Source organism: Cucurbita maxima, unplaced genomic scaffold (genome assembly GCF_002738345.1).
Source record: "Cucurbita maxima cultivar Rimu unplaced genomic scaffold, Cmax_1.0 Cma_Scf00489, whole genome shotgun sequence".
Taxonomy (NCBI): domain Eukaryota; kingdom Viridiplantae; phylum Streptophyta; class Magnoliopsida; order Cucurbitales; family Cucurbitaceae; genus Cucurbita; species Cucurbita maxima.
This window is the reverse complement of record NW_019272505.1, coordinates 1-24,699: the sequence shown is the minus strand read 5'-3', so window position 1 is coordinate 24,699 and position 24,699 is coordinate 1. Positions and strand designations below refer to the sequence as shown.

The 24,699-nt window shown below is 38.3% G+C and overlaps 1 long non-coding RNA gene across 1 annotated transcript; it reads left to right on the top strand.

The window, feature by feature from the left end:
* Window positions 1-5,850: 5,850 nt before the first annotated feature.
* Window positions 5,851-16,562, top strand: LOC111474652. Its single transcript, XR_002716115.1, has 3 exons — window positions 5,851-5,862; window positions 12,645-12,652; window positions 16,362-16,562. It is a non-coding gene; the product is annotated as an uncharacterized LOC111474652 (long non-coding RNA).
* The last annotated feature ends 8,137 nt before the right edge of the window (window positions 16,563-24,699 follow it).

The window sequence follows — 24,699 nt, the reverse complement described above, 5'->3', positions numbered from 1 at the left end:
GGAGTGATTCGAATCTCAAACAATGTTCTTGCCTTGAGATATTCGATCAACAAGGCAATCCGAATCTTACTCCCCTTGTAGTGGTTCCATATCTCATCATTTGGTATCAGAGCTTCAGGCTCAAGATTGGATATATGTTTCCTTTGCGTTTCTTCTCAATTTGATTTTTATTTATTTTTATCTTTTTAATTTTTGACCGACCTAGAATTCAAAATTCAATCTTTGCTCTATTTCAAATTTTGAGAGGTGAGAATGAGAGATTCATTTGTGTAAATGAGTGCAAACAGGGTGGCCTAAAATTCCTTGAGTGTATACACGTGAGAGAGTGTTGTGAGGTCCTTTGTATTTCCATAGCTTATTTTTTGCAGCAAAGTTTCACAAATAGATTCGAGGACGGATCCTCTTGAAGAAGTGGAGAATGATATGAACCAAAAGGCATCAATCATACAATATACTTCAATGAAGATGTGAAGAAAAGGTTGTCAAAATTATCCAAAGGTGTTCAATTCATGCCACATTGAAGAAGAAAGAAGTTTGGTTGTTATAAATTTTGGGACCGTTACAATTTAGAGTAGTTTAGAGTTATTATATTTTAAGACATTTTATTTACCTTAGGTTACATTTACATAATGGCTAATTATGGGCATTAAGGATGAATGTTACAACTCTTGGAATGCCTTTAGTGGTTTCATTTTGAGACTATATAAAGCCATATATGTTTGTTTTTGTAAGGGACTTAAAAAGATATAGTAAAAGAAGCATTGGTGCTCTTCTTTAGCCAATGGCTAAGTTTCTTTGCAATTCTATGTAGTTTAGGTTGCATGTAGAATCATTCAAGCTCGACATGATCAATCTTGCTTGCGGAGTGATTCGAACCTCAAGCAAGTGTTCTTGCCTTGAGATATTTGATCAACAAGAATCATTCAAGCTAGACATGATCGATCTTGCTTGTGGAGTGATTCGAATCTCAAACAATGTTCTTGCCTTGAGATATTCGATCAACAAGGTAATCCGAATCTTACTCCCCTTGAAGTGGTTCCATATCTTATCATTTGGTATCAGAGCTTAAGGCTCAAGATCGGATATATGTTTCCTTTGCATTTCTTTTCAATTTGTTTTTATCTTTTTAGTTTTTAATCGACCCAAAATAAAGAAAATCAAATCTGGGCTCTACTAGAAAATTTGAGAGGTGAGAATGAGAGATTCATTTGTGTAAATGAGTGCAAACAGGGTGGCCTAAAATTCCTTGAGTGTATACACGTGAGAGAGTGTTGTGAGGTCCTTTGTATTTCCATAGCTTATTTTTTGCAGCAAAGTTTCACAAATAGATTCGAGGACGGATCCTCTTGAAGAAGTGGAGAATGATATGAACCAAAAGGCATCAATCATACAATATACTTCAATGAAGATGTGAAGAAAAGGTTGTCAAAATTATCAAAAGATGTTTCAATTCATGCCACATTGAAGAAGAATGAAGTTTGATTGTTATAAATTTTGGGTGGGTTACAATTTAGAGTTATTGTATTTCATTTATGTATTTTAAGACTTTATTTACTATAGGTTACAATTACATAATGGTTAATTATGGCCATTAAGTATGAATGTTACAACTCTTGGAATGCCTTTAATAGTTTCATTTTGAGGCTATATAAAGCCATGTATGTTGTATGTGTAAGAGACTTGAAAAATATAGTAAAAGAAGCATTTGTGCTCTTCTTTAGCCAATGGCTAAGTTTCTTTGCAATTCTATGTAGTTTAGGTTGCATGTAGAATCATTCAAGCTCGACATGATCAATCTTGCTTGCGGAGTGATTCGAACCTCAAGCAAGTGTTCTTGCCTTGAGATATTTGATCAACAAGAATCATTCAAGCTAGACATGATCGATCTTGCTTGTGGAGTGATTCGAATCTCAAACAATGTTCTTGCCTTGAGATATTCGATCAACAAGGTAATCCGAATCTTACTCCCCTTGAAGTGGTTCCATATCTTATCATTTGGTATCAGAGCTTAAGGCTCAAGATCGGATATATGTTTCCTTTGCATTTCTTTTCAATTTGTTTTTATCTTTTTAGTTTTTAATCGACCCAAAATAAAAAAAATCAAATCTGGGCTCTACTAGAAAATTTGAGAGGTGAGGATGAGAGATTCATTTGTGTAAATGAGTGCAAACAGAGTGGCCTAAAATTCCTTGAGTGTATACACGTGAGAGAGTGTTATGAGGTCCTTTGTATTTCCATAACTTATTTTTTGCAGCAAAGTTTCACAAATAGATTCGAGGACGAATCCTCTTGAAGAAGTGGAGAATGATATGAACCAAAAGACATCAATCATACAATATACTTCAATGAAGATGTGAAGAAAAGGTTGTCAAAATTATCAAAAGATGTTTCAATTCATGCCACATTGAAGAAGAATGAAGTTTGATTGTTATAAATTTTGGGTGGGTTACAATTTAGAGTTATTGTATTTCATTTATGTATTTTAAGACTTTATTTACTATAGGTTACAATTACATAATGGTTAATTATGGCCATTAAGTATGAATGTTACAACTCTTGGAATGACTTTAGTAGTTTCATTTTGAGGCTATATAAAGCCATGTATGTTGTATGTGTAAGAGACTTGAAAAATATAGTAAAAGAAGCATTTGTGCTCTTCTTTAGCCAATGGCTAAGTTTCTTTGCAATTCTATGTAGTTTAGGTTGCATGTAGAATCATTCAAGCTCGACATGATCAATCTTGCTTGTGGAGTGATTCGAATCTCAAGCAAGTGTTCTTGCCTTGAGATATTTGATCAACAAGAATCATTCAAGCTAGACATGATCGATCTTGCTTGTGGAGTGATTCGAATCTCAAACAATGTTCTTGCCTTGAGATATTCGATCAACAAGGTAATCCGAATCTTACTCCCCTTGAAGTGGTTCCATATCTTATCATTTGGTATCAGAGCTTAAGGCTCAAGATCGGATATATGTTTCCTTTGCATTTCTTTTCAATTTGTTTTTATCTTTTTAGTTTTTAATCGACCCAAAATAAAGAAAATCAAATCTGGGCTCTACTAGAAAATTTGAGAGGTGAGGATGAGAGATTCATTTGTGTAAATGAGTGCAAACAGAGTGGCCTAAAATTCCTTGAGTGTATACACGTGAGAGAGTGTTATGAGGTCCTTTGTATTTCCATAACTTATTTTTTGCAGCAAAGTTTCACAAATAGATTCGAGGACGAATCCTCTTGAAGAAGTGGAGAATGATATGAACCAAAAGACATCAATCATACAATATACTTCAATGAAGATGTGAAGAAAAGGTTGTCAAAATTATCAAAAGATGTTTCAATTCATGCCACATTGAAGAAGAATGAAGTTTGATTGTTATAAATTTTGGGTGGGTTACAATTTAGAGTTATTGTATTTCATTTATGTATTTTAAGACTTTATTTACTATAGGTTACAATTACATAATGGTTAATTATGGCCATTAAGTATGAATGTTACAACTCTTGGAATGACTTTAGTAGTTTCATTTTGAGGCTATATAAAGCCATGTATGTTGTATGTGTAAGAGACTTGAAAAATATAGTAAAAGAAGCATTTGTGCTCTTCTTTAGCCAATGGCTAAGTTTCTTTGCAATTCTATGTAGTTTAGGTTGCATGTAGAATCATTCAAGCTCGACATGATCAATCTTGCTTGTGGAGTGATTCGAATCTCAAGCAAGTGTTCTTGCCTTGAGATATTTGATCAACAAGAATCATTCAAGCTAGACATGATCGATCTTGCTTGTGGAGTGATTCGAATCTCAAACAATGTTCTTGCCTTGAGATATTCGATCAACAAGGTAATCCGAATCTTACTCCCCTTGAAGTGGTTCCATATCTTATCATTTGGTATCAGAGCTTAAGGCTCAAGATCGGATATATGTTTCCTTTGCATTTCTTTTCAATTTGTTTTTATCTTTTTAGTTTTTAATCGACCCAAAATAAAGAAAATCAAATCTGGGCTCTACTAGAAAATTTGAGAGGTGAGGATGAGAGATTCATTTGTGTAAATGAGTGCAAACAGAGTGGCCTAAAATTCCTTGAGTGTATACACGTGAGAGAGTGTTGTGAGGTCCTTTGTATTTCCATAACTTATTTTTTGCAGCAAAGTTTCACAAATAGATTCGAGGACGGATCCTCTTGAAGAAGTGGAGAATGATATGAACCAAAAGACATCAATCATACAATATACTTCAATGAAGATGTGAAGAAAAGGTTGTCAAAATTATCAAAAGATGTTTCAATTCATGCCACATTGAAGAAGAATGAAGTTTGATTGTTATAAATTTTGGGTGGGTTACAATTTAGAGTAGTTTTCATTTATGATATTTTAAGACATTTTATTTACCTTAGGTTACAATTACATAATGGTTAATTATGGCCATTAAGTATGAATGTTACAACTCTTGGAATGACTTTAGTAGTTTCATTTTGAGGCTATATAAAGCCATGTATGTTGTATTTGTAAGAGACTTGAAAAATATAGTAAAAGAAGCATTCGTGCTCTTCTCTAGCCAATGGCTAAGTTTCTTTGCAATTCTATGTAGTTTAGGTTGCATGTAGAATCATTCAAGCTCGACATGATCAATCTTGCTTGCGGAGTGATTCGAACCTCAAGCAAGTGTTCTTGCCTTGAGATATTTGATCAACAAGAATCATTCAAGCTAGACATGATCGATCTTGCTTGTGGAGTGATTCGAATCTCAAACAATGTTCTTGCCTTGAGATATTCGATCAACAAGGTAATCCGAATCTTACTCCCCTTGTAGTGGTTCCATATCTTAGAAAGGCTAAGATAGAGAGGAGCGCAGCAATGAGACTGATAGGTTCAGGAGTGAAAGAAGGATTGAATGAATTTACTCGACTGTAAAGGGGAAGAAGTAAGTAGGGCTAGGATCATGAGAAGAAAAGGAATAAATAGATTCAGGGGCGAAGGTAAAGGAGTGAAATCAGGGAGCTCAGCAGCTTTACCGAGTGAAAAAGAAGGCAAGGGAATAAATAGAGTATAAGGGGAAGTCGCTTCTCTTTCTCTTCGTTTACAGTCTTTTAATAAATAGGAAAAGGTGCTCAGCTGTTCAACCCACATGGAAAGAAAAGAGACCAATAAATAGGTGAAAGAAGAATAGTTCAACCCTACCTAGTTCAAGAAAGAAGAGATTCCATTCAATCCTTAGCTGCTTTACCTAGTTCAATGACCTCAAAAATAGAGAGAGGTTCACAATCACTTCCTTCGAATAACTCACATTCACCTATTTCCCTTGGTTACTGTTCAATTCGAGAGAGGCGAAGTAGTTCAGTCTCATTAATCTTTCTTCTTCTTTTACAGTTACAGTGAAGGGAGAGGTTCAGGAGCGAAGACAGAGTGGTTGAAGGTTCAGTCGAAACAGGATAGGATTCTATTTGAAGAACCTTTACAGGAGAGGATTCTATTTGAAGAACCTTTACAGGAGAGGAAATGAATTAGCTGCTTGACTCGAGACTCCATTCCCTGAGAAAGAAGCGAACAAACACCTACCTATTTTGTTAGGAAAGGTGAAGGAAAGAAGAGAGAAGAGATCGGCCATACGTCCTGTGAAGGAGAAAGAATCCATCAAGAGTCTTTACATACAGTTCGTGAAAGAAAAGAGCTACTAAACCAACCAACCCATTTACCTTACCAAGTGAAAGAAAGGAGAAGATCAAGAATAACCAACCTATTTACTACCTTGTAAAAGAATAGTGAAACCCAAGTGTTTGAAGGTTCAGGTTCAGGAGAAAGAAGGAAAAGGGTGTCGGTTCAGTCTCCTTCAATCCTTCTTGAACTCGGTAAAGCATATTCATTCATTCAGTTCGTAAACTCTCTCTCATCTTGCTTGAGTGTTTACAGTTAAAGAATCATCCATAGGAATAGAAAGAAGACGACGAGAATAGGTTACGGAGTTCAGGAGAAAGACAAGAAAAAGAATCATCCAGCCATAGGTGAATGAGAAGAGAAAGAAAAACTCAATTCAGAGAACAAGGAGAAAAAAGAATAAATAGGAAAAGGCAATGGAATTGTGAGACCGAGTTGACAGTTCCAAAATCAGGTCAGCAGGGAATATCGGAAAGAAAAGGGGAAGGTTTGAGATTGAGTAGTTCAGGCAATGGAATTGCGAGACCCAGTTCCATCAGGAAAAGAAAGGTGAATGAGTAAGTAGCTGCGAGAAAGATCAGTGAAAGAAAACACCTATTTACCTTGGTCAATAAGGGAAGGGAAAGAAAAGAGAACAGACCCAGTGAAAGAAAAGAGCTACTGAACCCATTTACCTTGGGCAATCAGCGAGAGTAAATGAATTAACGGCTTTCCTTCCCTTGGTTACTGTTCAAGAATTAAGGATCAAGATCAGAGACAGAGCTAAGATTCCATTCCCATTCCCTACAGTTAAAGAAGAAATAGGAAAAGGAGAATTCATAAGGAGAAAGAATATATATGCTTTACCGAGTGAAAGAAGGAAAAGGAGTGAGTTTCGCTTAATCTCATTTTCGGAGTCTTTCAAGCAGAATCCAAGGAAAGCAAAGAGATCGAGTTTACAGTTAAAGAAGGCAGAGGGGAAGGAGCGCAGCAATGAGACCGATAGGTGAGCTTGACCTTTCATCCAGCCAGCCTATTTCCCTCAATCCCAGTAAGAATCATCCTCCATCCAGCCAGTTTACCTTGTTCAAGCAGGTGAATGAGAAGGAATAAGGAAAAGAGTGTTTACAGTCGAGGAAATGAATTAGCAACAGCGGCAGAGTGATAGTAAAACCACAGTGAAAAAAGTCAGAACGTAGATTGATTAAAGCTATCTTGTGATCACATAATTGCATTGCTTTAGAGTAGTAAAAGAAAGGAGAAGATCTAGAATGAATCTTTCAGCTTTCCACCTTGGTCAAGAGTGAAATGAAAGAATAAATAGGCAAAGGAGCACAAACCAATGAGACGAGAAGAGGAGCAAAGCCATGAGACCGGTAGTAGCGAGCGGAGTTCAGTTCGTAAACTCTTGCTTGAGTCTTGCCTTTCTCTTTGGCTTTTACCTTGGTCAAGAAGGAGAATGAATCTTGCTTGAGGCTTTCCCTTGGTTACTGTTCAAGAATAGAGGTTTAGGGGAAGGGTTTATCTTGAGGATTGACTTCCTACTAACAAATTACCCTGTCTTTGAGTTCAATGAAAGAAAGAAGAAATAGGCGGCAGAGGTGAATGAGTTTACTTTACTGTGTTTTCAGGGTCAGGAAAGAAAAGAGAAAGAGAAGTAGCGAACTTTACAGTCTTTGAAAGAAGGCAGAGGTGAATGAGTTCCGTTCGGAAACTATCATGAATCGAGAGTAGTTAAAGTGTGAATAAATAGGATAATTAAGAGGAAAGGTACGAAGCAAGCAGTGAGACTCTAACGAAGAGGATTGAATGAATTTACTAGACTCTAAAGGAAAGGAGCGAAGCCACCTTGTTTACTGTGTAAAAAGGGTCAGGAGCAGATCATCCTGCCAGCCTATTTACCTTGGTTACTGTTCGTTCCCCCTTGTTCAAGAGTGAAATGACAGAATAAATAGGTGAGAAGGCGAATTAATCTTGCTTCTTTTACCGACTGTAACTGTAAAGGTGAAGTAGCGAAGGGAAGTCGAATGAGTGAAATCAGTAGGAGAAGGAGTGCACTCTCATTCATAAGGAGTCTTTCCTCTCCTGTCAGCTAATTCATTGATTGTAGAACTGTAAAAAGGAGTTAAATCAGGTCGTCAAGGTTTACAGTGAAAGGATCAAGCAAGATCAGTTAAAGAATAAGAATACATAGGGGAAGGAGAAAGAATCCATCAATAGGTTCCGGAGCTTGACCCCTTCTTCTTTCTCATACAGCCAGCCAACCCATTTACCCCATGGCAGAATTGTCTTCTTCTTTCATTCTTTATACCAGACAGAGCAAATCTTTCTTCAATCAGGTTAGGTAATATCAGTTCAGGAGATTGAGCTTCTCTTTCTCTTCCTTTACCGTGAATAAACAAGGAGTGAAGTCGAATTCATCTTTGTTCAAGACATAGTGAAAGAATAACAAACAATCACTGAATGAAGGGAATATCAGAAAAGGAAGCCAGCCAGCCAGCCAATTTACCTCGGTCAATCAGGAAAAGGTGAAGGAGGAAGTAGAGTAGGTTCCAGAGAAAGATCAGGGAAAGAAGAGAAGGTGAATGAGTTTACTGCTGTGAAAGAATCAATCCATAGATAGGGTCAAAGAGCTACTGAATATATATGTTTTACCTTCTTCAATCAGTCCAATGCAGCAGGGTTACAAGAATAGAATCTTCTTTGTGTATATAGGGAAGTTTACCTTGTTCAAGAAAAGAGCTACGGAATGAATGAATATGCTTTACCTTCTGAAAGCAAGAAGGATTGAAGGAGAGAAGCCAGCCAACCCATTTACCTCGTGAAAGAATAAAGAGAGGTTCGAAGCCACGAGACCTTGTTCAATCAGTCAAAGCTGAGCAAAGGTGATAAGAAAAGGAACCACTACAAGGGGAGTAAGATTCGGATTACCTTGTTGATCGAATATCTCAAGGCAAGAACATTGTTTGAGATTCGAATCACTCCACAAGCAAGATCGATCATGTCTAGCTTGAATGATTCTTGTTGATCAAATATCTCAAGGCAAGAACACTTCCATGAGATTCGAATCACTCCACAAGCAAGATTGATCATGTCGAGCTTGAATGATTCTACATGCAACCTAAACTACATAGAATTGCAAAGAAACTTAGCCATTGGCTAAAGAAGAGCACAAATGCTTCTTTTTACTATATTTTTCCAAGTCCCTTACACATACAACATACATGGCTTTATATAGCCTCAAAATGAAACTACTAAAGTCATTCCAAGAGTTGTAACATTCATACTTAATGGTAACCATTATGTAATTGTAACCTATAGTAAATAAAGTCTTAAAATACATAAATGAAATACAATAACTCTAAATTGTAACCCACCCAAAATTTATAACAATCAAACTTCATTCTTCTTCAATGTGGCATGAATTGAAACATCTTTTGATAATTTTGACAACCTTTTCTTCACATCTTCATTGAAGTATATTGTATGATTGATGTCTTTTGGTTCATATCATTCTCCACTTCTTCAAGAGGATTCGTCCTCGAATCTATTTGTGAAACTTTGCTGCAAAAAATAAGTTATGGAAATACAAAGGACCTCATAACACTCTCTCACGTGTATACACTCAAGGAATTTTAGGCTACTCTGTTTGCACTCATTTACACAAATGAATCTCTCATCCTCACCTCTCAAATTTTCTAGTAGAGCCCAGATTTGATTTTTTTTTATTTTGGGTCGATTAAAAACTAAAAAGATAAAAACAAATTGAAAAGAAATGCAAAGGAAACATATATCCGATCTTGAGCCTTAAGCTCTGATACCAAATGATAAGAAAAGGAACCACTACAAGGGGAGTAAGATTCGGATTACCTTGTTGATCGAATATCTCAAGGCAAGAACATTGTTTGAGATTCGAATCACTCCACAAGCAAGATCGATCATGTCTAGCTTGAATGATTCTTGTTGATCAAATATCTCAAGGCAAGAACACTTCCATGAGATTCGAATCACTCCACAAGCAAGATTGATCATGTCGAGCTTGAATGATTCTACATGCAACCTAAACTACATAGAATTGCAAAGAAACTTAGCCATTGGCTAAAGAAGAGCACAAATGCTTCTTTTTACTATATTTTTCCAAGTCCCTTACACATACAACATACATGGCTTTATATAGCCTCAAAATGAAACTACTAAAGTCATTCCAAGAGTTGTAACATTCATACTTAATGGTAACCATTATGTAATTGTAACCTATAGTAAATAAAGTCTTAAAATACATAAATGAAATACAATAACTCTAAATTGTAACCCACCCAAAATTTATAACAATCGAACTTCATTCTTCTTCAATGTGGCATGAATTGAAACATCTTTTGATAATTTTGACAAATAACAATCGAACTTCATTCTTCTTCAATGTGGCATGAATTGAAACATCTTTTGATAATTTTGACAACCTTTTCTTCACATCTTCATTGAAGTATATTGTATGATTGATGTCTTTTGGTTCATATCAAAAAGTGAATAAGTAGCTGCGAGAGGAGAAAGAGAAGAAAAAGAATAAATAGGTATAGGCTCAGCAAGAGTGAAAGAAGGGTGGGTCAGAAGTAAGTAATACTACTCCAGGAGTTTACTCAGAATTCATAGGTGAAAGAAAGAAGGGAATGAGGTCAGATCAATCAGCCAGCTACTTTGCTTTACCCCGAGCGAAAGAATCAATAGGAAAAGGGAAAGAGAGTACATTAGCGGCTTTCCCTTGTTTACAGTTCAGGGAGAGGAAATTCATTAGCTACTTCACCACTTTACAGTGAATAAATAGGGGAAGGTGATTGAGCTGCAAGGAATTGAGTCGAATTAATCTTTCTTACTTACACAGGACAGTAAAAGAGTCTTTGAAAGGAGAAAGATCAGTTCAAGAAGGAGAAGAGAAAGCAAGAAGGTTCCGGTTTGAGGTTGAATCTTGAGTGGAGTCTGATAGTGAGTCTTTATTTACTGTTGTTCGTGTTTGAAGGAATAAATAGGTTCAGGTTTGAGGTTGAATCTTGAGTTGAGTCCTTAATGAAAGAACAGAGAAGAGATCAGAGACCGGCCATGTCCTGTTCAGGAGAGAGATAGTTTACGAGGTTCATGAGAAGGAATCTTTAGTATTTATTGATCTTTTACAGTGAAGGGAGAGTACATTAGCGGCTTTCATCTCCCTGATTTCATTCATAAGGTAAATAGGTTCAGGGGCAGGAGAAAGAATCCATCAATAGAATAGAGAGTGAAGGAGAATGACTCTTTCTTACATACAGGCAAGACAGTCAAGTAAAAGAGTGAAAGAAAGAAATATCCATCGGTTTAGGGGCAGGCAGTTTCATGAGCTGATCCTCCAGTTTCCTAAGTTTACTATTCGGTCAATCAAAGACCTATTCTATTTACCTTGTAAAATCACATCAAAAATAGGTCATAGAGTCAAGAAAAGCTGAAGCAGAGTTCTCTCTCATTCTTGTTGAATCTGAACTTGTTTACGGGGTTCTGGAGTGAAAGAAGGAAAAGCGTTAAGGTTGAGTAAGTAGGCAGGCAGAGGATCCAGATCAGTGAAAGAATAAAAGAGTGAAAGCAAGAAAGGATCAGATATAGTTCAACCCTCCCTCATTCCATCAGTAAAAGGGTTAAGTTAAGGTTTCTTTCCTCTTGACTTCCTGTTACGTCTAATTAAAGGTTCAGTCTCGATCATTAATCTTTCTTACCTTACAGGCAGGAGAGGAAAAAAGGGAAAGAAGGTGCATTGAGTTCCGTTCGTAAACTCTCTCTCATTAATCTTGAGTCTTGACTTATAGCTCCCATGAATCTTGAGTTGAGTCTTTCCTTGAGTCTTTCTTTACTGTTCGTGTTTGAAGGAATAAATAGAAATAGGGAGAGGCGAATCAGTTTACTGTTCAAGAAGGTCAGGGAATAGAGTGAGTATAAGGGTCAGGAGAAAAAGCAGTTCAAGAAAAGAGCTACTGAATATGCTTTACCTCGTTCAATGAAAGAAGGGACAGGTTACGGTTAATGAGTAAGTCAGGAGTTGGAAGTGTTTGAAGGAAAAATGGCCCTAAATCCCGAGAAAGTATAACGAATGAATCTTGAGTTGAGTCTGACAGTGAACTCTCAAATAGATTTCGTTGAGGTGTTAAGGACAGGTTCAAGGGCAGGATAATTTATAAGGAGTCTCCTGAACTTCCAACTCGGATAGGAAAAGGTTCAGGTGATTGAGCAGGATAATTAATCGAGAGTCTTTACAGTCGGGAGAGTCAAAGAGTGTTTGAGTGAAAGAAGGTTCCCTCAGTATCACTAGTTCAGGGGAAGGTTCTTCAAATAGCTCTTTACCGAGTGAAAGAAGAATTTGAGGATTTCTTCTTCTTATTCACCGAACGAAAGCAGCTAATTCATTTACTCGACTGTCAAGTTCAGGATTGAATGAATTGACTCTCCTGTAAAGGTTCTGAAAGTGATTGAGTTCCATTGCATTAATTCATCCGGCTGGAAAGACTAGTGAGAACCCCTGTCTTGCTATTTTCCTTAGGCTTGAAAGTAGCAGTACCCGTGATATGAACCAAAAGGCATCAATCATACAATATACTTCAATGAAGATGTGAAGAAAAGGTTGTCAAAATTATGCAAAGGTGTTCAATTCATGTCACATTGAAGAAGAAAGAAGTTTGATTGTTATAAATTTTGGGTGGGTTATAATTTAGAGTAATTTAGAGTTATTATATTTTAAGACATTTTATTTCCTTAGGTTACATTTACATAATGGCTAATTATGGGCATAAACGATGAAGGTTACAACTCTTGTAATGCCTTTAATAGTTTCATTTTTTAGGCTATATAAAGCCATGTATGTTGTATTTGTAGGTAGACTTGAAAAATATAGTAAATCTTCAGCCAATGGCTAAGTTTCTTTGCAATTCTATGTAGTTTAGGTTGCATGTAGAATCATTCAAGCTCGACATGATCAATCTTGCTTGTGGAGTGATTCGAATCTCAAGAAAGTGTTGTTGCCTTGAGATATTTGATCAACAAGAATCATTCAAGCTAGACATGATCGATCTTGCTTGTGGAGTGATTCGAATCTCAAACAATGTTCTTGCCTTGAGATATTCGATCAACAAGGTAATCCGAATCTTACTCCCCTTGTAGTGGTTTCTTATCTTATCATTTGGTATCAGAGCTTCAGGCTCAAGATCGGATATATGTTTCCTTTGCATTTCTTTTCAATTTGTTTTTATCTTTTTAGTTTTTAATCGACCCAAAATAAAAAATCCAATCTGCGCTCTACTAGAAAATTTGAGGTGAGGATGAGAGATTCATTTGTGTAAATGAGTGCAAACAGGGTGGCCAAATTCCTTGAGTGTATACACGTGAGAGAGTGTTGTGAGGTCCTTTGTATTTCCATAACTTATTTTTTGCAGCAAAGTTTCAGAAATAGATTCGAGGACGAATCCTCTTGAAGAAGTGGAGAATGATATGAACCAAAAGGCATCAATCATACAATATACTTCAATGAAGATGTGAAGAAAAGGTTGTCAAAATTATGCAAAGGTGACAATTCATGTCACATTGAAGAAGAAAGAAGTTTGATTGTTATAAATTTTGGGTGGGTTATAATTTAGAGTAATTTAGAGTTATTATATTTTAAGACATTTTATTTACCTTAGGTTACATTTACATAATGGCTAATTATGGGCATAAAGTATGAAGGTTACAACTCTTGTAATGTCTTTAATAGTTTCATTTTTGAGGCTATATAAAGCCATGTATGTGGTATTTGTAGGTAGACTTGAAAAATATAGTAAAAGAAGCATTTGTGCTCTTCTTCAGCCAATGGCTAAGTTTCTTTGCAATTCTATGTAGTTTAGGTTGCATGTAGAATCATTCAAGCTCGACATGATCAATCTTGCTTGTGGAGTGATTCGAATCTCAAGCAAGTGTTGTTGCCTTGAGATATTTGATCAACAAGAATCATTCAAGCTAGACATGATCGATCTTGCTTGTGGAGTGATTCGAATCTCAAACAATGTTCTTGCCTTGAGATATTTGATCAACAAGATAATCCGAATCTTACTCCCCTTGTAGTGGTTCCATATCTTATCAACCCGTCTATGCTCTCTTTGCTGGAGTTCTTTCTTTCCTTTCTGGAGTTCACGACTGATTGTTTGATAGCTCGCTGCTTGACTTTCTGGATGTTAAACCCTAAGGGATGTAGCTAACTAAGGCAGTCTGAATGCTAGCCAAGAGCGGAGGTTTTCAACGCCTTGCCTGTAAGCTTTATGAGATTGTAGCTTTCTTCTATTTACAGCTCTAAAATGGATAGCTAGATAGGTGGAGTCCTTCCTGACTTTGAGTCTCAACACTTATAAGTTCTTTAGTATGAAAAGGTAGCTTGGCTCACTTCTGATAGGAAAAGAGCCTCAGTCTCATTCCCTGGGCTAGGATCGGCTACTGTTGGGATCGGTCCGGCAAGAAGGAAAGCTAATCGGCTGAGAAAGAAGGTTCTTCCACGTACTGAAACAGTTGAAGCATTGAAATGCAGTCATGTGTCAACGCCTTTCTCCATTAAAGAAGATCGGAGTCGTGAACAGTAAAAGCGGATTCTTGGCAAAACCTTGCGAAGTCCCGCACCTGAAAGTGGAATCCCTAAAGAAAGGCTCATCCCGCGCTTGGGTACTTCATTTTGATTACGTTATTCAAAGCATCTCTCAAGAAAAAATGGTTTCATCTTTAGTCAACTGAGTGAATGTGGAATGATTGATAGCTCTCTACAAGCTCTTGGCACTCTACTTAAGGAAGCGTAGCAACCACTTCTCCCCGACACTGGCAAGAGGGATCCATTGAGAGGGATATCCGCAGATGAGATTGAGAGAGAGGCGGGGGATGATCAAATATGGTTAGACTGATTTCTTTCCAATAAGGGGGAATCAGCTTCATTCAATGCCAGTATCTCTCTCAGCTGCAAGAAGATCAACTGCATTTCCATTTTTGTTTTAGTCGGCCAGGAGTTCGGAATCGGCAAGAGAGAAAGAGAAGACGTTCGTGCTGGGAAGCCAGTCTCTTTACATAGCCTAACTAAATAGGCTTTTCGAAGTAGCTGCAATTGAATGCGTATCAGCTGTGATTGAATCAGTAAGCGCTGAAATATCCCTGATTCTTGGTTTTCAAAGATAGCCAGGCCAAGTGAATCAACACCTAGTTCTTTCCTACCCAGGGGATTTCTACCCAGATAGCTAACTTTATTTGAATATATCACCTAGAGACCGGAAAAAGATAGGATACCGCTTGACATACTGCACCTGAGGAAGAATTCCAACTATTAATTCGACTGGAAGCGAGAGATACTGCGGTGAGGGAAGAGACTTTATAACCTTGTAGGAAGGCCCAACAACTTTGACTGCAGCGGAGGATACCACGGATACGGAATACCATAGATTGACACAAAGAGAAGATCTCGGCCACTTATATCGGGACCCTGGCTTAACCCTGAATCAGCCACTGAGATCACCAATGCCTGAACTGCGTAAGAAATAACTACTGATTGGGATCGCTGAGACTCCTTTGGAAGATAGACCAACTCACAGAGAATATTTCGGCAGAGATAGCTAAATAGGATTGATTACCCACCTTAAGATATTCCTCGGTAAGACTCACTAGATATACTCGGACCCCTGGGCAACCTTTTTATGAATAGCTACCCCAATTAGACCATCCCATAACACTATCTGATGAGCGGTGTAAAATGAGCTTAGTTCATGTTGGGCTCGACTAGCTACGGTGAAACATGTCCCTGCCTAGGTAAGCCAATCGGTTGAGCTGGTGAAAAGCTTGGAAAAGAAGATGGGGGAGCCCTTATCTAATGATATCCCATGGGTAAGCCGTTAAGTGAAGAGAATGCTATGAGTTCACAAGAGTCACTAGAAGGTGAATGAAAAGAATCCAGCCCTGAGCAATAAGGGGCCGGAAGCAAAGGTTATTCCAATCCTGGCTTTTGTGTTGGGAAGTATGCTCTTGCGTCCACTACTGCTAATGAAGTTCCAGCTGTCAATGTGGTTATATTAGTTATACATCCCCGACTAGTGGGTATCCACATTGATGAATTCATACCAACAGTGAGAGTATGGATGTCATCTGTAGTTATTGCAGTGTCAAATTCCTTTGCTTTCTCGGTATCTGACCTTGTAGCAGCAAATCAAAATGATCATAACATACAATAGTAGTCAAAACAAGAAATGGTACCACTGGCGTTTGAAGAGGTAGAATGGGTTTTTTCCACTGTAAACAGTCATAGTGTCACGCTGACCTCGAGCTAGCTACAAAGAGCACTCCTCTTGCTCCTCTCGCTATCGGTCTCATTGCTTCGCTCCTTCACCCATTATATTGGTCTCACAATTCCATTGCCTCTTCCCAATCCTCATTATACTCCCAGCCTCTGAACACCTGTCAAATCAATCTAAAAGAACACCTTAAGTCTTTCTAACCCAGTCCATTCGGGTTTCAAGCTAACAATCTGCATCTGCATATTTGTGTTTACCGAGTCCCAGGTAAGCTCTCTTAGATGACGCCTGATGACGTGACATCATGAATCTGACGGCCTCGGCTACCAACCCAGTACAGGATGACTCGGATGGGCAGATAGAATAGAACCTGTCAGTTACGCCTTTAGGGGACGCTACGGTGCCTTAGCTGGTTTCTGATCCTCCTTCAAACAAAAGTGGTGATGTAGGCGGATATTAGCTTGGCAGTCCCTGGTCGAATCCAAATTGTAGCCCTACACGATGAGGGTTGTAATCTACCTCAGGGTACTCCATTTCTATTTTCTTACCTGATTGTTCATAATACTGCTAGTAAAGTAAATTTCTTTCTTCAAATTGACTAAGAGGAGAAGCACTTTGACGCCCAAAAAGTCCCATGTCCGAACCAACCGCCGGTGATTTCCAAAAAGTCTTTTCCCATTTTTTGGGGGGAACAGAGCAGTCAAAGAAAAGTTTCAAAACAAATGAATAGCACGAAGCTCATACTATATGATAATCCAACACTTAGCTCCACCTTATGATAGATACAGATTTGACTTCCTTCCCTTCTTCAGCTACCTCTTCAACTCTTTCTTCAACAGCGTCCGACGCCTGACTTGGTCAAATTTTTACTGAATACAGCAGGTGTGTGCATGAAGCCGGGAGTAGATTACCCCCTGAATGGACCATGTCTGACCTTGTTCAGACAATGCTTGCGGATTAAGCTATTCAACACGACTTTCTAACGGATGCCTACTATGATGTGATGTTATGTGGCACTCATAGTTGGGGATGCGAGGAGCTCCTCAATTTGCTGGATCTAATCCACTATGCCCTCTATCAGGGGTTGTCAATGACATAGGGTTCCTGACGTACTGGAGTTATAACATTTGAATTTCTCTGACATTCTACGTTCCCGAAACGGATCCTATCAAATATTTCACATTTTCTATGATCATCTCTATTTTAGGTATTCGGGGAATCCTCCTTAATAGATGAAATATTCCTATTATGTCAATGCCAATTGAATCAATGTTATTAGCTGTGAATTCGAACTTTTTGGTATTTTCCCTTTCTTCGGATGATATGATGGGTCAATCATTTGCTTCATTGGTTCCAACGGTGGCAGCTGCGGAATCTGCTGTTGGGTTAGCCATTTTCGTTATGACTTTCCGAGTCCGAGGGACTATTGCTGTAGAATTTCTTAATAGCATTCAAGGTTAAAGATGACTCTTAGAGAATTACCAAAATACGAAGTTCTCTTCTCTCGTTCTCTTCTTTCTTTTTGATTTGGACTTGGTTGGCAGGGTCGGGGCCTTTCTCGCTGGGCGAGCGCATCCGATTAGAAAGTCCTTTCCTAAACCACTTCCCATTCAGTTGCTGAAAGATAGAGAGAAGCTTGATAAATGAGATGGAGTTCCACGAATATGCAGGCTAGAAAGATGCTATTTGCTGCTATTCTATCTATTTGTGCATTAAGTTCGAAGAAGATCTCAATCTATAATGAAGAAATGATAGTAGCTTGTTGTTTTATAGGCTTTATTATATTCATTCGTCAGAGTTTAGGTAAGACTTTCAAAGCGACTCTCGATGGGAGAATCCAAGCTATTCAGGACGAATCGCAGCAATTTCCCAATCCTAACGAAATAGTTCCTCCGGAATCCAATGAACAACAATGATTACTTAGGATCAGTTTGTGAATTTGTGGTACCGTAGTCGAATCATTACCAATGGCGCGCTATGCGCCTAAGTGCGAAAAGACAGTGCAAGCTTTATTATGCCGAAACCTAAATGTTAAGTCAGCAACACTTCCAAATGCCACTGATTCCCGTCGCATCTGTCTTTAGGACGATCTAGTCACAGGTTTTCACTTCTCAGTGAGTGAAAGATTTGTCCCTGGGTGTACGTTGAAAGCTTCTATAGTCGAACTCATTCGAGAGGGCTTGGTGGTCTTAAGAATGGTTCGGGTGGGGGGTTCTCTTAAGAATAAAGAAGAAATCTAATTCATGTTCATGCTAACAGAAGAGCGAATCCAATACCAAGACGACTTCTTTCTCAGGAAGTGCAGCAAGTACTTGAGTCATTTTTGGGTATCATGCCCCACGAGTGAGTTGCCAAGTGCCCCCTAGCCTAGAAGGGCGGTCTACCACAAGATCGAGTGGAAGCCTGGAGCCAAACCCCCTTTGTTGTGGAGCCCCTGTTTGTTTGATTTATTCCAGAAAAGTAGCCTTGTGCATTGATTATCGGGCGCTCAACAAGGTAACCTAACCATCAATCACAAGTATCCACTTTGATTGCGGACTGATTCGCCCTAATCAATAAATGCGAGATACTTCTCGAAGTTGGATCTACAGTCGGGCAACTACCAAGTGCGTATCGCGGAAGGAGACGAGCCAAAGACGACCTGTGTGACAAGCAAGCAGCCTGACTAATAAAGGGTTGATTTGGTTATGCCTTTTGGACTCACCAATGCCCCTGCCACGTTCTGCACCCTCCACAATGAGCTATTCCACCCGTACTTAGACGACAGGTGATATACTTGGCTATAGCTTTTCGTTAAACGACCACGTTAGCCACCTCCGAACCGTAAGGTATTAAGGAAGAATCACCTCTATGTAAAGATGGAGATCCTATTCCTAGGGCATTGGAGGAGCATCAGAGCGAGGAGTGGCAAGCACCTACCAAGGTGAGTGAGCTAAGATCATTTTTAGGGCTCGTGAACTATTACCGAAGATTCATGGTAAGTTACTCGAAGAGGGCTGCTCAACTCCAAAATCTCCTAAACTAAAGAAGGACGTACGAACTTGGCATTTCACTGATCGGAAAAGTGTCAAAGAGCTTTTGAGGACAACAAGCAGGTAGTGATTGATGACTCCGTATCGCAGTTGCCAGATTACACTAAGTCATTTGAAGTACACACGGATGCGTCAGACTATGCCATAGGCGGTGTGCTAGTACAATAAGGTAAGGTGATAAGATAAAGAACCACTACAAGGGGAGTAAGATTCGGATTACCTTGTTGATCGAATATCTCAAGGCTAGAACATTGTTTGAGATTCGAATCACTCCACAAGCAAGATCGATCATGTCTAGCTTGAATGATTCTTGTTGATCAAATATCTCAAACACTTGTTTGAGATTCGAATCACTCCACAAGCAAGATTGATCATGTCGAGCTTGAATGATTCTACATGCAACCTAAACTACATAGAATTGCAAATAAACTTAGTCATTGGCTAAAGAAAGCACAAATGCTCCTTTTACAATATATTTTCCAAATCTCTTACAAATACAACATACATGGCTTTATATAGCCTCAAAATGAAACTACTAGGCATTCCAAGAATTGTAACATTCATACTTAATGGTCATAATTAACCATTATGTAATTGTAACCTAAAGTAAATAAAAAGTCCTAAAAACTCTAAATTGTAACCCACCCAAAATTTATAACAATCAAACTTCACTCTTCTTCAATGTGGCATGCATTGAAACATCTTTTGATAATTTTGACAACTTTTTCTTCACATTGTCATTGAAGTATATTGTATGATTGATGTTTTTTAGTTCATATCATAAGGTAACCCAGTAGCATATGAGAGCCGAAAGCTCAATGAGACCGAAAGGCGTGGTCCAAGAGAAGGAGATGGGCTCGAAAAAGGACCCGCGATCAGCCTTTTGCACCAAGCTAAGGAATGAAAAACTCGGCTTGGATCAAGGATAGGCTCTTGGTCACAAAAGGGAATCCACTTTTTTTTGCTTTCAAAACCAAAACCTTGATTTTTTCGGTATGCCGCGGAGCGAGCAAGGAGTGCCACGCACGAGCGGAGCGAAAACAAAGCCAAGGGGGAATTCTTCATTAAGGGAAATCCTTTGATTGTGTATAGAATATGGATGCATGTCTTTCTTGTTCCACTAGCTAGGACAAAATTCTCACACGTCTTTTTCGTTATTACAACCTTCTTTTTTTATGTCAAAGACCAGAAGCTATGCGCAAATTCTCATTGGATCTCGGTTGTTCTTAACACCGATGGCTATTCATTTAAGTCTTCGAGTAGCACCACTAGATCTTCAACAAGGTGGAAATTCTTGTATTTTGTATGTACATGTTCCTGCGGCTCAGATGAGTATTCTTGTTTATATTGCTACGGCTATAAACACTTTCTTCTTCCTATTAACAAAACATCCCCTTTTTCTTCTCTCTTCCGGAACTGGTACAGATGGTGCTTTTTTTACGTTGTTTACTTTAGTGACTGAGGGGTTTCGGGGGAGACCTATGTGGGGCACCTTTTGGGTGTGGGATGCTCGTTTAATCTCTCTATTCATCTCGTTCCTTATTTACCTGGGTGCACTGCGTTTTCAAAAGCTTCCTGTCAAACCGGCTTCTATTTCAATCAGTGTTGGACCGATCGATATACCAATAATCAAGTTTTCAGTCAACTTGTGGAATACATCGCATCAACCTGGGAGCATTAGCAGATCTGGTACATCAATACATGTTCCTATGCCCATTCCAATCTTGTCTAACTTTGCTAACTTCCCCTTCTCAACCCGTATCTTTTTCGTTTTGGAAACACGTCTTCCTATTCCATCTTTTCCCGAATCTCCTTTAACGGAAGAAATAGAAGCTTGAGAAGGAATACCAAAACTTAGTTCACTCGTTGAGTCTCTTTGCATCCATGGCTGAATGGTTAAAGCGCCCAACCTATACCGACCTAATAAAGGGGAAAATTCGTAGGTTCGATTCCTGCTGGATGCACTTGGAACGTTCAGTTCAATCGCTGCTCACAGAATTTATACATATTGATATTCATTTTCTTGCTTGCATCTACCAGACAGAAGGAGGAGAGATCCTTAATTACTGATATCGAGAAAGCAAGGATGTTATGAGCATTTGCTAATGTCAAGCTTTGCTTGGTCCTAAGGGGAAGGTTCAAGCCTAAAACCGAGTTTCAAAAGGCCTAGAAATAGGATTCCATTTTCATTTCCTAAACTGAAAAAGCATACACATAAGCACCCGAGGATGCCGAATCATCCACTAAGGAGTCAGATTTTTCTCTTTCATCCGAACCCACCGAAACATCCAAAGAAAACCTCTTTACCCCTAATCTTAAGAATCTGAAGCTAGAATAGAGGGAAATAAATGATTCCAGTAGCCAAGCCAATGTGGGGTCTGTATATAACTACAATAAGAATACCTGTGATTCGGGGCATGAAGCAGTTGAAGTTGATGATTTCTTTTCCAATTTTGCGTTTGTCTGTGTGAAAAGTATGTAGGATCCGATCCACCTTAAGCTATGGGGCCTGATCCTGTTCCTAAAGCATAGGCTCTCGTACCAAATCCAACGTATAAATCAGCCTAGGCCAACGCCAAATCTGCACCTGCGGAATATCCAAAATCTTCCAAATCATCAAATGAATAGTACGTAAAGAAAGGGCTTTTTCATCCACGATCTGAGTCTCGTCTTTCGAAGGGTCTCGTTCCGTTCATATGCCGCTCATTTGTAGAAGGGTTTTTCTATCTTTTAGATAAGTAAGACAAGCGCTTCATTACGCGTGATTCTAATTCTAGCATATACTCAGCTGCTCCTACTTTTCAAATGGTTGAGCTCGTGTCTTTAGGGTCAGCAGGCCGGGCCTGCGGTTCTAATGATTCCGTAGATACAGAAAGAGCTTCACTGATTCCTCGGCTTTCTATTTCTTTTTTCAGAAAATCGATATGAAAACGTCAACTTTAGGCTTTGTGAATTACGGAGGACTCATATGATTCTCCTTCCTCGACTTCTCTCTCCTGGTTTTCAATAACACAGAAACTTGCTTAGTCAGGTCTTCCTTTTATGTGAATTCGTAGAGTAGGCAGAGACCCAACTATACGATCGGAGTTTAAACACGTAAAACATGGGTCCCCCGAATATCTATCATCAGCCAACCCCCTTTCTTGGCTTTTGTTCTACTAGCAGTAAGCTCCGCTCCCTCCAGTTCGACTAATTCCGGCTTTTGATACCTGACGACCATCCAAGGTTGAATGAGTGCTCCTATTAGTTATTACTTTTCGTTTGACATTTTAGCTGAGCATTCAGGGCATAAGGGCCTGCTGAGATTATTAACATGCTTTTACAGCCCATATCTTCCCACCTACGCACATGAGCTTTCGAGAGCCCGGTCTGGATCTAAACGATTTTTGATGTATGTCTTCTGTCTTTCAGCTCAGCGGGATCCAGAGAAAGACAGACCTACCTACCAGTTCTAAGTGGCAAGATCCATGAAAGAAAATAGGCTCAAGAGAAGAACCTGTTTTCTTCTTCTTTGATATCACATCGTAATAGAACCCTTTTTCAAATATGAAAGTACCCTCTCGGTAGGCCCACATGTTTTTGGTTATCCGGAAGGAATGGAATGACTAATGTGATGTGAAACCTCCACAAAGAAAAAACTCCTTGGCATTCCCGTATGGCCGGCCAATCCGTGACAACCCCACAACAAAGAGTGAAATGCCAAGCCCTTTCTCTATTAAAGCAAAAAGTATGTGCTCAAAATACCTCCGTCACCCCAACCCACCTTGTTTGTGTACTGGAACTGCTACCACTTCCTTAGAACAGCACTAACTTACCGCTCTCTACTATAAGAAAATTCAATAGCTCCATAATCAAAAAACTGCTATGAATTACACACACGCAAGTAGTGGCTCGCCTAGAGGAAGAAGCCGGAGTGATAAGTTATGGAACCACTACAAGGGGAGTAAGATTCAGATTACCTTGTTGATCGAATATCTCAAGGCAAGAACATTGTTTGAGATTCGAATCACTTCACAAGCAAGATCAATCATGTCTAGCTTGAATGATTCTTGTTGATCAAATATCTCAAGGCAAGAACACTTGCTTGAGATTCGAATCACTCCACAAGCAAGATTGATCATGTCGAGCTTGAATGATTCTACATGCAACCTAAACTACATAGAATTGCAAAGAAACTTAGCCATTGGCTAAAGAAGAGCACAAATGCTTCTTTTACTATATTTTTCAAGTCTCTTACACATACAACATACATGGCTTTATATAGCCTCAAAATGAAACTATTAAAGGCATTCCAAGAGTTGTAACATTCATACTTAATGATCATAATTAACCATTATCTAATTGTAACCTATAGTAAATAAAGTCTTAAAATACATAAATGAAATACAATAACTCTAAATTGTAACCCACCCAAAATTTATAACAATCAAACTTCATTCTTCTTGAATGTGGCATGAATTGAAACATCTTTTGATAATTTTGACAACCTTTTCTTCACATCTTCATTGAAGTATATTGTATGATTGATGTCTTTTGGTTCATATCATTCTCCACTTCTTCAAGAGGATTCGTCCTCGAATCTATTTGTGAAACTTTGCTGCAAAAAATAAGTTATGGAAATACAAAGGGTCTCATAACACTCTCTCACGTGTATACACTCAAGGAATTTTAGGCCACTCTGTTTGCACTCATTTACACAAATGAATCTCTCATCCTCACCTCTCAAATTTTCTAGTAGAGCCCAGATTTGATTTTCTTTATTTTGGGTCGATTAAAAACTAAAAAGATAAAAACAAATTGAAAAGAAATGCAAAGGAAACATATATCCGATCTTGAGCCTTAAGCTCTGATACCAAATGATAAGATATGGAACCACTTCAAGGGGAGTAAGATTCGGATTACCTTGTTGATCGAATATCTCAAGGCAAGAACATTGTTTGAGATTCGAATCACTCCACAAGCAAGATCGATCATGTCTAGCTTGAATGATTCTTGTTGATCAAATATCTCAAGGCAAGAACACTTGCTTGAGATTCGAATCACTCCACAAGCAAGATTGATCATGTCGAGCTTGAATGATTCTACATGCAACCTAAACTACATAGAATTGCAAAGAAACTTAGCCATTGGCTAAAGAAGAGCACAAATGCTTCTTTTACTATATTTTTCAAGTCTCTTACACATACAACATACATGGCTTTATATAGCCTCAAAATGAAACTATTAAAGGCATTCCAAGAGTTGTAACATTCATACTTAATGATCATAATTAACCATTATCTAATTGTAACCTATAGTAAATAAAGTCTTAAAATACATAAATGAAATACAATAACTCTAAATTGTAACCCACCCAAAATTTATAACAATCAAACTTCATTCTTCTTGAATGTGGCATGAATTGAAACATCTTTTGATAATTTTGACAACCTTTTCTTCACATCTTCATTGAAGTATATTGTATGATTGATGTCTTTTGGTTCATATCATTCTCCACTTCTTCAAGAGGATTCGTCCTCGAATCTATTTGTGAAACTTTGCTGCAAAAAATAAGTTATGGAAATACAAAGGACCTCACAACACTCTCTCACGTGTATACACTCAAGGAATTTTAGGCCACTCTTTTTAAACTCAGTTACACAAATGAAGCTCTCATTCTCACCTCTCAAAATTTGAAATAGAGCAAAGATTGAATTTTGAATTCTGGGTCGATTAAAAACTAAAAGGATAAAAATAAATAAAAA